At 41.7% G+C, this 12,752-nt stretch overlaps 2 long non-coding RNA genes across 2 annotated transcripts; one reads left to right on the forward strand and one right to left on the reverse strand.

The window, feature by feature from the left end:
* The first annotated feature begins 260 nt into the window (after positions 1-260).
* LOC149654889 (uncharacterized) lies at positions 261-836 on the forward strand. The gene is made up of 2 exons (XR_016370444.1): positions 261-446; positions 658-836. It is a non-coding gene; the product is annotated as an uncharacterized LOC149654889 (long non-coding RNA).
* A 7,448-nt stretch (positions 837-8,284) lies between these two features.
* Positions 8,285-12,610, reverse strand: LOC149654890 (uncharacterized). The gene is made up of 3 exons (XR_016370445.1): positions 12,143-12,610; positions 11,149-11,304; positions 8,285-8,586 (listed from the first exon to the last, which is right to left on the reverse strand). It is a non-coding gene; the product is annotated as an uncharacterized LOC149654890 (long non-coding RNA).
* Between the last annotated feature and the right edge of the window lie 142 nt (positions 12,611-12,752).

The raw sequence follows: 12,752 nt of genomic DNA on the forward strand, positions 1-12,752 counted from the left end.
AGCGCGGTATATACTTTTACTACAATAAATTATGCATTTCTTGCGACTGGCTTCGGCGTTGTGTTTTACATTCAATTTAAACTTATTTCAAATTCGGAAAAATGGCGATGATTGTAAGTAAATTATGAAACGAAAAGGGTTAACATTATAGGACCGAAGGAAATAAATTTTGAGTAGAAAATTTAACAAAGGCTAATTTAATTGAGTTTGTTAATTTAATTCGCAACTCGTGGGGGTAAAATTATTATTACGTACTTGGCAACCCATTTTGGAACGGAGTCGGGTGATGGACTTTGAACTATAAATAGCTGAACTTTCTTTAGATCTTTGCAGAGAGAACAATAAAAAGTGCGAATATTTGGTACACGAAGCTAGACTACATTACATGGACAAATTCGACGACGCTAATTGTCGAATGGAATTATCCGGATGCAGTATCCAATTAAGTAAACATTAACTCCATCTCTTAATTAATAAACTCGAACCCCCCCTTTCCCCCTCTCACCCCAACCCAACCCTTCCCAGCATACCTTTCTCGATCGTACCCGACTAATTTCCGTTTCCATTAATCTTAAACCCAGCAGTTATTTACCGGAAACGAATAAAAAACTCAATTCCCGATAGATTAATTTAATTTGACGAATTTATTTTTGGCAGAACATCTCGTGAACGTGAACTGCGCCCAATGCAACAAACATTGCATGTCCTACAGCAACCGAGTCTTCTCGAAACTACCAGCCACGCTTTGCCGCAATAAATGCTGTTGCGTTTTAGCAACCGATAAACATTTATCAGCAATGGAATTACCAAAATAAAAATGTATTTATTTATTTATAAACACTGAATAAATTATATAGTTTTTATTTTCGTTCATTTAAATCTATGCTAAATGATGATTAATTCCAGAGTTTCCCCCCAATTTTAGTTCCCAGAATGTTGAGTATATTTAAAAATTACTACGAGACCATTTTCAAAATGGCTGCCTTTTCGGGGACAGGCGAAATAAGTAACTGGACTTAGGTTAGCCTGGTTATACTGAGTAGTTTTAAGACAACCTAAAATTTTATTTATATTTTTTTCTTGACGCGGTGAATGCCATAAATGTTGTAGGGCCTTAGGATCCCAATAACTTTCCATGACACCCGTAAAAATTGTTCCTCGTAAAAAAAGGGGGGATAGCGTAACATTTCGGCCTCCCTTCACCTCGTTCCAATATGACCCCATAAACCCGGAGAAGCAGACGGCCGACGGCTTTAAAATTCAAACTCTACTCAAACCCCCCCCCCCACCTTAAATTGACCTATTAAATAAAATCGTTGCTAGTTTTAAGACAAATATTTATAATATTGTAGTAACTTATTTCTAGCGCACCATCCAGGATTGTTTAAATGTATAGAATATAATTTAAAAATAAATTATTTAAAAAATTCACCTTATCAAAAATAATTTTGTCGCTATTGACATTGCGGTTTTATTAAAATGGAAAAGTTATTCCCTCAAGATGGTTGTTCCTCTTTGCAGGTCATTTAAACCGCCATCCGCCTTGACCAGTAAGCAACAACAAACAACAAGAAAAAAATGCTGGCAATTTCTATAAAAGATTTCCCATAGGATGAATGAAGAAAATTCCTTCTAAAACCACTAGATTTGAACCCGAAATATCGACTTTAAACTTAAACCCCCCCCCTGTAGTCTTTGAGTAGCTTGCTCAGTTTTTCTACGCCAATTTTGGGGTGGGGGCTTAAAGAGTACAAAACGGAAGAGTTACAAAAGACAAGCCAACATTCACTACAACTCCAGAGTTTAAAATTAATCACGGAGAAAGTTTTGAAGAAAGAAGGAGGGAAGGAAGGAAGGATTTTGAACAACAAGAAACACATTTTATCCGCTTCGAAACAGATAATAAGAAAACAGATAAAAGAGCCGAGAGAGAGAGAGAGAGAGAGAGAGAGGGGGGGGAGAGAGGCAGAGGGAGAGAGGGGGAGAGAGAGAGGGAGAGAGAGAGTGTGAGAGGGGGAGAGAGAGGGAGAGAGAGAGTGAGAGAGTGAGAGAGAGAGAGAGAGAGAGAGAGAGAGAGTGAGAGAGAGTGAAACGGTTGTTCCTCTTGGTCCAAGCTAAGTTACTTCTAATCAACGCATGGTCCAAAAATGAACCGCCATCATTTTTAATAACAACCGGGTTTGAATTTTGTGTGGGTCCTGAACAATTCCTCCCCCCACCCCTGGACCCTTCATAAAGGGTTAAAAAAGTGGTTTGTTTTAATTGAACACGCCAAAATAGTTCGAAAAGTAGGGCGTGAAAAAATCTAGCTTCACTTCTCCTTGGTAGGTTAGTTGGCAGGTATATCTTTTACTTTTGTTTCAAATATTCTAGTGCCTGTGTAAACTAGATAAGAGGGCCTAGTCGGTAGAGGGTTTAGCTACCCCCCCTTACCCCGAAACCAAAGCTGCCCCATTCCCTTGGAATAGTGGGCTCAACCGCACGGACCCCTTTTGTACTCCCTCCCCCCGGCCCCCCTTTCTCTCTATAAAGCGCTTAATCTTGTAAGATTGTCCTTTTGTAAACGGACGACGTATCCCCTTATAAAAGGCCTAAAAGTAAGTAGGCGCCTACGCCATTTGAAACAAGGGACCAAGTACACCACCACCTATAGTGTACAACCAACATTAACAAGAGCATACATTAACGTACGCCTTGGAATATATATTCAGTCAGTTTCATCGCCGCGGTTTACGTTTTTAACAGACGAATATAACATGATTTTCTTCCTAAAATTTAACCCCCCCCCCTCCGTTTTCTTTGGCACGGGGGGGGGGAATAGGTCTTGGCCACGCCCCGCCCCGCTACGCAACTACTAGGGATGGTGGTAAAACGGCGGAGGGAGACGAGAGAGAGAGATTTCGACGTTCTTTAGGTAAGTAAATATGTCCCGACTCCCGAGTATTTATGACAGTTTTAAGGTTATAGCTTTAAAATCCTAGCTTCTAAAATGTATGGTCAAGATTACCAAAATTAAATGAGCCAGAAAAAGAGGCCGAAAATTAACATCAAGAGAAGGTGAAACATACGCGGAATAATACGACCAATCACGTCACGGGGCTATTTACATTCGACCCTAACCTACAAGAAGTGATATCTAGTTTATTAGGGAGAAGATGCCTAAGTATTAATTCGCCGGGCGCCATAGTCCCAGTCCCCCCTTTTAAAAAATACAAGGAGGGGGGGATGTAAAAGGAGGCCACCGGGCTGCAAAGAGAGTATAGGGGGAGGAGTGGAAGCTCCCCCGCTCCACAAGGCTAAATTACAATGTTGCCCCCTAAATTATACTAGTGGTACGAGGGAGTTTCCGGTTCAGTCGCGCCACCTACGATACCGTTTAATGTCTCAAACGAAAATGCCTCGGTACTGCGCATTGAAGATGCGCGGTAGAAAAGAGCAACAAGATTTTCCCCTCTTTCCACAGTCCACTACTCCCCTATACTCTCTTTGTTTACTGCCTCTCCTCAGTCGGAAAATACAAGTCATTTTCGTCGCGCTGACGCGAGTTTTCAACTTGAACCAATGAGATGCTGGTTGTTGTAATTTAGTGGGGGGGGGGGGATTAACAGTCCGAACAGGCTACGTTACGTTTGGACTGAAGATAAAGAGCTAGATTATAAATGTGGATGAATGAATTTATATAATTTCTCCCTTTAAAATATAGATATCACTTCTTGCCCTCCTAACTTAACCAATTTCGGCTTACAGTTGTTAATGTTGTAAGCGACAAAGTACTTTTTTAAAAAAAATCCGTAATTCCATGCACTGCACGGACGTCATTAAAATGAAATGAGAAAAATAAAATTTCGACGGGGTAACAAAAGCTTCGAATAATCGAGCGAGCCAGCAGAAGGGGTGACGTGTATACTTGTAAGTATATCCGCATTGTACACCATTAAAGGTAAAGGTTGGGGGAAAAACTGATCATTAAGAGAGAAAGGCGAGCGGCGAGTCCTCCTCTCAGGTAGGTAGTGAGGGACATTACTATCAACAAACTCTCGTACGTATTATCAGAGGATCCCCCCCACCCCCCCCCCCGCCACAACATTACGCAACTAGAAGTTACGGCTTAATAAATGTAAAACATCCAACAATCTCCTTCTTTCTTTACTGCATGCATGCTACGATATAATAATACAACTTCGACAGTTGAACTTCACCCAGGACGGAGTGGACTGGCGAGTGCGTCACGCTTATAGCGTTCAAGACGCGTATGGCGGGCGTTAAAACGGCTGACGTCACGAATCGAAAAGGTGTAGGTTACGGTAATACTTTGGCGTGTCTTTTTGATTAGTATGCTATAATATTTCGCGTGGATCCACCGTGCACCGATCTGTTAGTGTCGTGTCGTGTCGTGTCGTGAGAAAAGGCGAAACACGTTACACGCGAGAGAGAGAATACGTTCAATTTATCCAAAAATATTCTAGTAAGACGACGACGACGGTGCATGCGGCCTTTGCATTAATATTTAATATATTATGGCGGAATTGGGAAAATAAGTTACCAATTAAGATTCGCTGTCCGTTTAATTCTATTCGCTTTTACGGTAAGCGTGTTCTTACAAATTGCGCCTAATCTATCGCATTGATTTTATACGCTGCGCCTGGCTGACAATACTCGCGAAAAGCGCCACTCTTCTATACCTACTTTGTATACCTTACATTATTTAACGGCGGTTTCGACGTCTAATACACTAAGGGGTAGAACAAGAACCATAAATAACCTAACACCCAAAAGTAACAAAGCGCCGCCAAAAGAAAGAAAAAAATAATTTCAATCGTGTTCAATAGACCTTAAGGGGGTAGGAAACCCTCAGTAAGGGGCACGCACTCTCATGATACAATAAGACTACAGCGCAGGCGTCAAAAAGCGAGATGAAGGCGGAGTTTCGCCACCGAGCCTTTAACCCTTCTTAGTTACATCGAAATAGTGTATTCCTGAATCCCTGACCTCCTTCACACTTTAGCCGTACTGACCTTCCCCTGTCAATAATAATAACCATACTTATCTTGACCACATTACTTAAAACGATGCCCCCCTCCCGCCGTTGTCTTCAAGCTAGCTTTTAAGGTATCAAATATACCCTTTCCCGTTCCTACATTGTATAAATGGGAACCAAACCGGGGATGGTGGGGGGGAGTGATTTTGAGAAAGAGGGGGCTAAAGTTACCCCATCGCCCCCGAAGCTTTTGTAATTACAAAGAAAGAAAGAACAATCTTTATTAAAAATGCAAAGATTTCCTTAGCCCCTGCCTGGATTACCTTACAAATAAGGAATCTCTTACGAATTAACCTTTCTTCCGGCTGTTTACCCCCCCCCCTTTCACGATTTAAATTCTACGACTTGACCGCCGGTTAACCCTATTTCCTTGACCCCGTGACAAGTTTGTGACCAGAGAAACATCGCTTAGTTAGAAATCGTGAAAAAAGAGTTAGCCGCATCCAAAGTTTAGCGTAATGCTATTCCTATGGACGGGGTTGTTTGTTTAAATTTTGCTAAATTACTCCGCCCCTGTTTGTCGTAGCCCTAATTGTTTTTGACAAAGACTCCCATCTTCATAGCCTCATAAAGATAGGCGCTTCAAGCCATATAGTTTGCCTACTTTAAAATATAGGCTTATACGTATGCTGATGAAAAGAATTGTGTTCGCTAAATTGACCACTAACACTGCAAGGTTGTGAACCCGAACTCAAAGACGTCCATCTTCATAGCCTCATAAAGACAGACGCTTCAAGCCATATAGTTTGCCTACTTTAAAATATAGGCTTAATCGTGCAAGTTGAAAAGGTATAGGATATGCTGTTATTCAGACTACCAATTTCCCACCAATATATTTTTCCCTGACCTTTTAGGCCCATTTTCAATTTCCCTGACTTTTCCAGGTTTTCCAGGTCGTGTACGAACCCTGGTTTAGTATGGTTGGATGGGGGACAAATTGGACTATAACATACTCAAAGGACATCCCCCTATCTCTAATAGAACCAGACTTATAGGCCTCCAAAGTTCAGAGTTAAAATCAAAAGTGACCCAATAACAATAAGTGTGACAAAAATGAGTTGACGACGATATTGAGGTAGCCTCAAGTTTAAAGTATCCTTGTATGGGGAGCAAATAGGACTATAACATATCCAAAGGAGATCCCCGTATCTCCAATAAAACAAGAGTTGTGGGCCTACAAAGTTCAGAGTTAAAATCATAAGTAATAAGAATAAGTATGACGATACCATAAGTTGACGAACATTTTCCTTAATTACTCGGCCCCTGTTTGTCGTATCCCTAAGTTTTTAGTATGGTTGGATGGGGGACAAATAAGACTATAGCATACTCAAAGGTACGGGGATCCGTATCTCCAGTAGAACCCGAGTTACGAGCCTCCAAAGTTTGGTGTAACGCTAATCCAAAAAAGTGACATTTAGTAACTAATTTTTGGAAAAGTGACTTTTAGTGAAAAATGTGACTTAGTATATATGGGACATTTTCTCGTCATGGTATTACGATTGAACTACCGTTATTTCTTATACCTACAGCAAAATACCCCCCCCCCCCCCCCAAAAAAAAGAAGGGAGGTGAGGTCGGTGTTGAAAGGTCAACCTTTGCTCGATTCTAATTACATTAAATCCCTCCCCCACTAGCTCTACAAGCCCGTGGATGAAACAAAAAAATATATTCATTCCTGATTGGCTAAGCCTTTCAAAGTCCCTAAGTTGATTCCCAGTCTCTCTCTAAGCCATAGAAAGACGCTAAAACAGACAACCCGAGCTAACCTTTCCATCCCACCACCACAAAAACAGCTATTCTACTATTTCTTTCTCTATGAACGTTTTACATCGCGTATACTTCCGCGGAAGCTTGGTGTGTAGAGCATTTTAATAGCGAGACCATGTGACTTGTTCCGGAGAATAGAGTCAATAGAATTTCCCTTCCATAGAAAAAGAAAATAAAAATTAGGCGGTTTTTTTTCTGTTCAGTTAAAAACAAAGCCGGTGCAGGTAGGTACTACCTTAAAAAAAGGTGAGGGGCGCATTTTTCTAAAGCCCTACGTTACAACTTATAATCTAGTTAAGCCTTAAACATCTCGCCAAGGCCCGCCTTCCCAACACAAGCTACGGCTACGGGTTAAGATTAGGGTTCGATCAGAAAGATTCTAAAATATCTTATCTATACCCCAGGATATTTATAGACTTATTCTAAAGTACCAATTAAATTCACCTTAAAAAAGTTAAGAGGTCAAAACTCGAGGACATTCTTTTGAGTTGAACGGTCTTTCTGTGAAAGAAAAACTTAGAGTTAATCCTGCATATACTGCAGCGGTATAAAGAAATGACTCCGTACCTGCAATTGCTTCAAGATGACGTGTTGATGTGAACATCATCATCCAGGTGAAAGGACTATGGGACGCAGAGCTATGGATGGCCTAAGAGGGTAAAGGACTATGGTACGCAAAGCTATGGATGGCCTAAGAGGGTAAAGGACTATGGGACGCAGAGCTATGGATGGCCTAAGAGGGTAAAGGACTATGGGACGCAAAGCTATGGATGGCCTAAGAGGGTAAAGGACTATGGGACGCAGAGCTATGGATGGCCTAAGAGGGTAAAGGACTATGGGACGCAAAGCTATGGATGGCCTAAGAGGGTAAAGGACTATGGGACGCAAAGCTATGGATGGCCTAAGAGGGTAAAGGACTATGGGACGCAAAGCTATGGATGGCCTAAGAGGGTAAAGGACTATGGGACGCAAAGCTATGGATGGCCTAAGAGGGTAAAGGACTATGGGACGCAAAGCTATGGATGGCCTAAGAGGGTAAAGGACTATGGGACGCAAAGCTATGGATGGCCTAAGAGGGTAAAGGACTATGGGACGCAAAGCTATGGATGGCCTAAGAGGGTAAAGGACTATGGGACGCAAAGCTATGGATGGCCTAAGAGGGTAAAGGACTATGGGACGCAAAGCTATGGATGGCCTAAGAGGGTAAGGGACTATAGGACGCAAAGCTATGGCCTAAGAGGGTCAGGGACTATAGGACGCTGCGCTTTGACTTGAAAGAATAGGTAGTACGCGTACGCGGCGTTCTGAACTGAAAACAGCGCCGAAAGTTTGTTAATGCGCGCGCATCATTTGGTACTCACCCATTTTCGGCGACATCCGTGATGAACTCGTAGAACCCATTTTCGGCGACATCCGTGATGAACTCGTAGAACCCATTTTCGGCGACATCCGTGATGAACTCGTAGATAAAATGGCGTCAAGTTCGTAAGTAAATCGTTAAAACACGTCGCGAATCCGAAAGTTCACAGGCAAATCGTTGAAACACCAAAGTTCACGCAAAGTTCAATCGCGAATGTTGAAACGCGTCACTAAGTTCACTATACGCGTTCGGAAACCAAAGTGACGACGTCGTGTCATTTCGTGTCACATGTGGTTCCCGCGACCCTCCGCGCCGTTAAGTGCGCGCTAGACCGCCATAACCTTGATCCCTCGATGATGGCCAAACGTGACCCCTCGAAGAAACACTTCCACTAGATGACGTCATTTGGTCTAATAAAGACCTAGAACAGAAAATAAAAATTAATTAAACGACTTGAACTAAAGACAAATAACAAATTAAATTTTTTCAGCAATGACGCATCAAAATTAAACTAAATTTTAGAAGTCCCAAGCTTATACCCAAAAACGTTCCTTCGCCGAAATTATGCAAAAAAAATTCTACCCAACCTCTGATTATAAATACCTCAAACCCAAAAAATCCACCTCAATTTGCATATAAATCTTACAAAGGTAGGGGGGGGGAGCTTATTTTAGATTTTCGAAACTACTTATAATTCCGTTACCACGGGGGGGGGGGGGAGGGGTTTAGGGACACACGGGTGAAACAAAGGGCTTAAACCTTATTCTTACTATGAATGATATTCCGAGAATTATAAAGTAAAGATTAGTTCAGTTTCGTAATAAGTAAGTCCATCCACAATAGAGAGCTATCTCAGTTGTGACGTCAGTACCCTACGTAACAACGTCACGGGCTTAGCTTTGCAAGTGGGCGGTGATGGCCATGTTTGGTACCGCTTTGGTTATATGGGCACAAATAGCACAGGTGACGTCACACAAAGCAGCGTGGGAAATAAGGCGGTGGCACAGGGCAAATGACCAGTTTCAAAATTAAATCGGAGGGGGGGGTCAGGGGTCCACTTGACCACGTGACTAATAAAATTCAAGGGTAGCCAGAGTCCAGACACTATCTCCAGTTCTCAACTATTTTAACTACCCCATTCTTTAGTTTAGCAGACGACGCACCCTGGTCAATGGTCATGGACCAGTTTACTTATTCCAAGCCGGGGGGGGGGGGTCGCTGGCCAAATGTCCAGTTTTAAAAAAATTATTACTACCGACCCTGAGCCTTTTCAAAATCGTTAGCTAGATATGGTTACCAAAGATTGACTAAGAAATATACCTAAGTTTGTTAGGTTACTTATGGGGCTTAAAATCCGTCAAGTAAATAAAAATCCTCAACTGGGAACTCGACTCGTGGCCAGCACTAAAAAATACCTGGCTAGCTAAGCGGCTCTTAATGCCAGCCAGCTCTTATTTTGGACATTCTCCCCTCCCCTTGGGTCACTTCCCCCCTCCTCCCACGCGTTACTTCCTAGCCATTTGAGGTCACTCGCTACTACATTCGTGGTGACCTTAGAAATAGAGGGAAAGACGACGAAGCGCCTAGTCTAACTTACTGGCGCTAGTTTGACCTTAATTAACCTTTAGTGGGTGGACAAAAGGCCCTCGCCAAGGAGATCGCCGCCGCGTAATCTAAAGCCTCCCCCCATCAATGCGCGTGGGGGTCTTAGGATTTCGATTTGGTGGTCAACAGCTGAGCTGGACATTCCTCTCTCCTCTTACTCCCTCCCCCTCCCCCCAAAGTGCTTTTTTCCTACAACAACCCTGATATAGTTAATGTTTTTATTTATTTAACAGATTTCCGTCAGCGTCTAGTTGAGTCTAGAGGAAAGCTTTTCTGGTTGGCCTTCTCTCCGGAACAGGCCAAAGCGGTATCAAACATGGCCAAAGGTAGACAGACCCGTGACGTTTGGTTTAGGCCCTGACGTCACGTCACGAGTGAAAGAGCTCTCAAAGTTCATTATGGAATATTGGGTGTATTATAAGACAGTGGACCACTTGGGCGCAAATTGCAATTTACATTATAATTTCGGCGACTTTACTTCAAGGTCATGATGACCGATAATCCGCTTCTTTGTTGCAAATACTTCAGGGTCATGATGACATTTTCTAACGCATCGCGCGGCAAAAAAACATTGCAAAGTTGTAGAGGGCCGAAAATCCGCTTCTTTGTCGCGAATCGAAGGGTCAAGTATCGAAATCAAACTACTAAAATGTTGTGGTCATCGTGACCTTGGCGGGTCCCTAATCCGAGAGAGGGGCAGCCAGCTAGTGGGCAGTTAATACTCTCTTGGCTGGTTATCCTGACGCTAGCCATCCAATGGTCTTCTCCGAGTGTCTAACCTAAGCCTCGGCGCTAATCCGAGGGGACAGAAACACGAGGAGCGTATTTTTGAGGACCCAGGGAGAGAAAAAAAGGGGTTCTGCCCGGCCTAATCAACTAATGCCTTTTGATTACGTCACCCAGGCGCCACTTTTACTATAATAAGCAGCTACGCCCCTACTTGGGCCCAGTCTCAACAAAATAACAAAACTACGCTTCTTTAAAGTGACAGTGAAATGGAACGCCTAAACTGACTGATTTTAAAGGGACACTAACTTGGGGGTCTAGGACTATTGGGGGGGGGGTGGATACCAAAAGTGGAAGAGCTGCTATTTCCCTTTTGGAAGTCCCCTAGTTTGACCTATGACCTTGGTGGTCGCGAGATGCAACCAGGGTTTTGCTACAGAATAACTATACCTAGTTTGAACATTATTATTTTGCAAAATGAACGCGATGGAGCTAAACTTTAAAAATCCTGGTTAAAATAAGGTTAATAAATGACCTTTCACAATTTCAGATACCATGATATTATCAGTAGCCAACTGTTGACCTAAAATGACCCTCCCCTTTCCCCTGCAAAATCGCTACTCGAGAGAGAGGTACTGAAAACAGTACTTACGGGTTTTGACCAAGTTGAAACGCTGACTCCAAGGAGGAACAAGTTGGTTGAGATGATGCAATTGAATCGCTTGTACTATTCAGAAGGACATCTAATTCCATCGTTGATTTCAGCCGTTAATTGTTGATTTAGCTCTGTTTTCCAAAATTTGCGTCACTGTAATAAATAATAAATTAAGTTCAAAAAATAATTTTAAACCCAAAATTATTTTTAATTATCCGAAAATAACAACCTAATTTTGCTCTATTTCTATTCAGAATTAGTTTATTTAACTACTATTTACCCTATTCAACAATTAATCGCGATTAAAAGCTATTTTAATTGCTTAATGCTATGCCAGATTGGAAAAATTATTTTTATTCCAAAAATATTTCTTAATATCCGAAAATAATTACCTAATTTTGCTCTATTTCTATTCATAATCAGTTAATCCAACTATTTTTTAAGTTATCCAACAATTAATTACAATTAAAACTGATTTAAATTGCATAATTATCTAATACGGCTTCTCCGCCATTTCCGTCATCGTGTGAATTTGCTAAGCCTATTTTTGAAACTCAATACGCATGCGTGAATAGTTGCGTTTCTGCGCAGAAAGCTAATTCTCGTCCACCTGTCATTTTCTGAATAATACTTCTACCCCCTACTCCCTATCCCCCCCCCCGGTATCGAACTTCCTTACTAAAGTAACCTCTTCCCTCTGACCTTCTTTTTAAGTGGTTTTGGGCTACCGGATCCAAAATAAATTAATTACACATTTAAAGCCAGAAACCTGTATTAGGCTTACATATTTTGTTCATTAAAAACATTAATTATTAAGTTTTAATCGAAATAAAATGAGTAAATTCATTCTAAATTGACAAAAACGCGTTGTCATTACCAAGGCTTAACTACCCCGGCATTTTGTGTCACAATGCTCAATTCATATTCAGACAAACAAAGACATTAGGCCTATCTGACTTTCTGTACCAATAAATAAATAAATAGCGCTTACCCAAGAAGCTACTTAAAGTTGTAATTGTGGAATTAATGCAGATTCAATAGTTGCTGGTTCATTACAATGCTGTCATGTAGCTGTCAAACTACGGCGGGCTTGAACATGGCTTCCAAGGCCCGATTCTTCCCATCTTTCGAGCCGGCCCGTACGTGGATCGAGTGGGTACGACTGGTTCCCGGCCCGGGATATCGAGATTACCGATGAAAGCGAGGCCCGCTTAATCATGATTAACGTGACGAAATTATCATTACCTCCCAACCTCTAATCCTTAAATTACGGCGATTACTTTCGGAACTGACGTGATATTTTGTTTCTCCATCGTTAATGTAATACTATACTTTAAAAATCTTCCTTAATTTAACTAATTATTCGTGATTAAATTAATTAACAATTAGAGATACAAATCATACGGCAGCGGCAACGACACGTTTCCCCAACTTTCTTGAAAACCGTTAACTTCGGCTCCGTGAAGACGAGCCGTGATTGGCTGAAACGAAACACGCGACATTTCAAAATGGTAGGCGCCGCTCTCTAAGCGCCACCGAAAATTTCGTATTCGCCGCAAATAACTAACTAAACAAGGGAATAAAATTGAAATTGCGTTCTA

Source organism: Phalangium opilio, unplaced genomic scaffold (genome assembly GCF_054372755.1).
Source record: "Phalangium opilio isolate 3A_F unplaced genomic scaffold, DU_Popi_V2 ptg000079l_1, whole genome shotgun sequence".
Lineage (NCBI taxonomy): Eukaryota > Metazoa > Arthropoda > Arachnida > Opiliones > Phalangiidae > Phalangium > Phalangium opilio.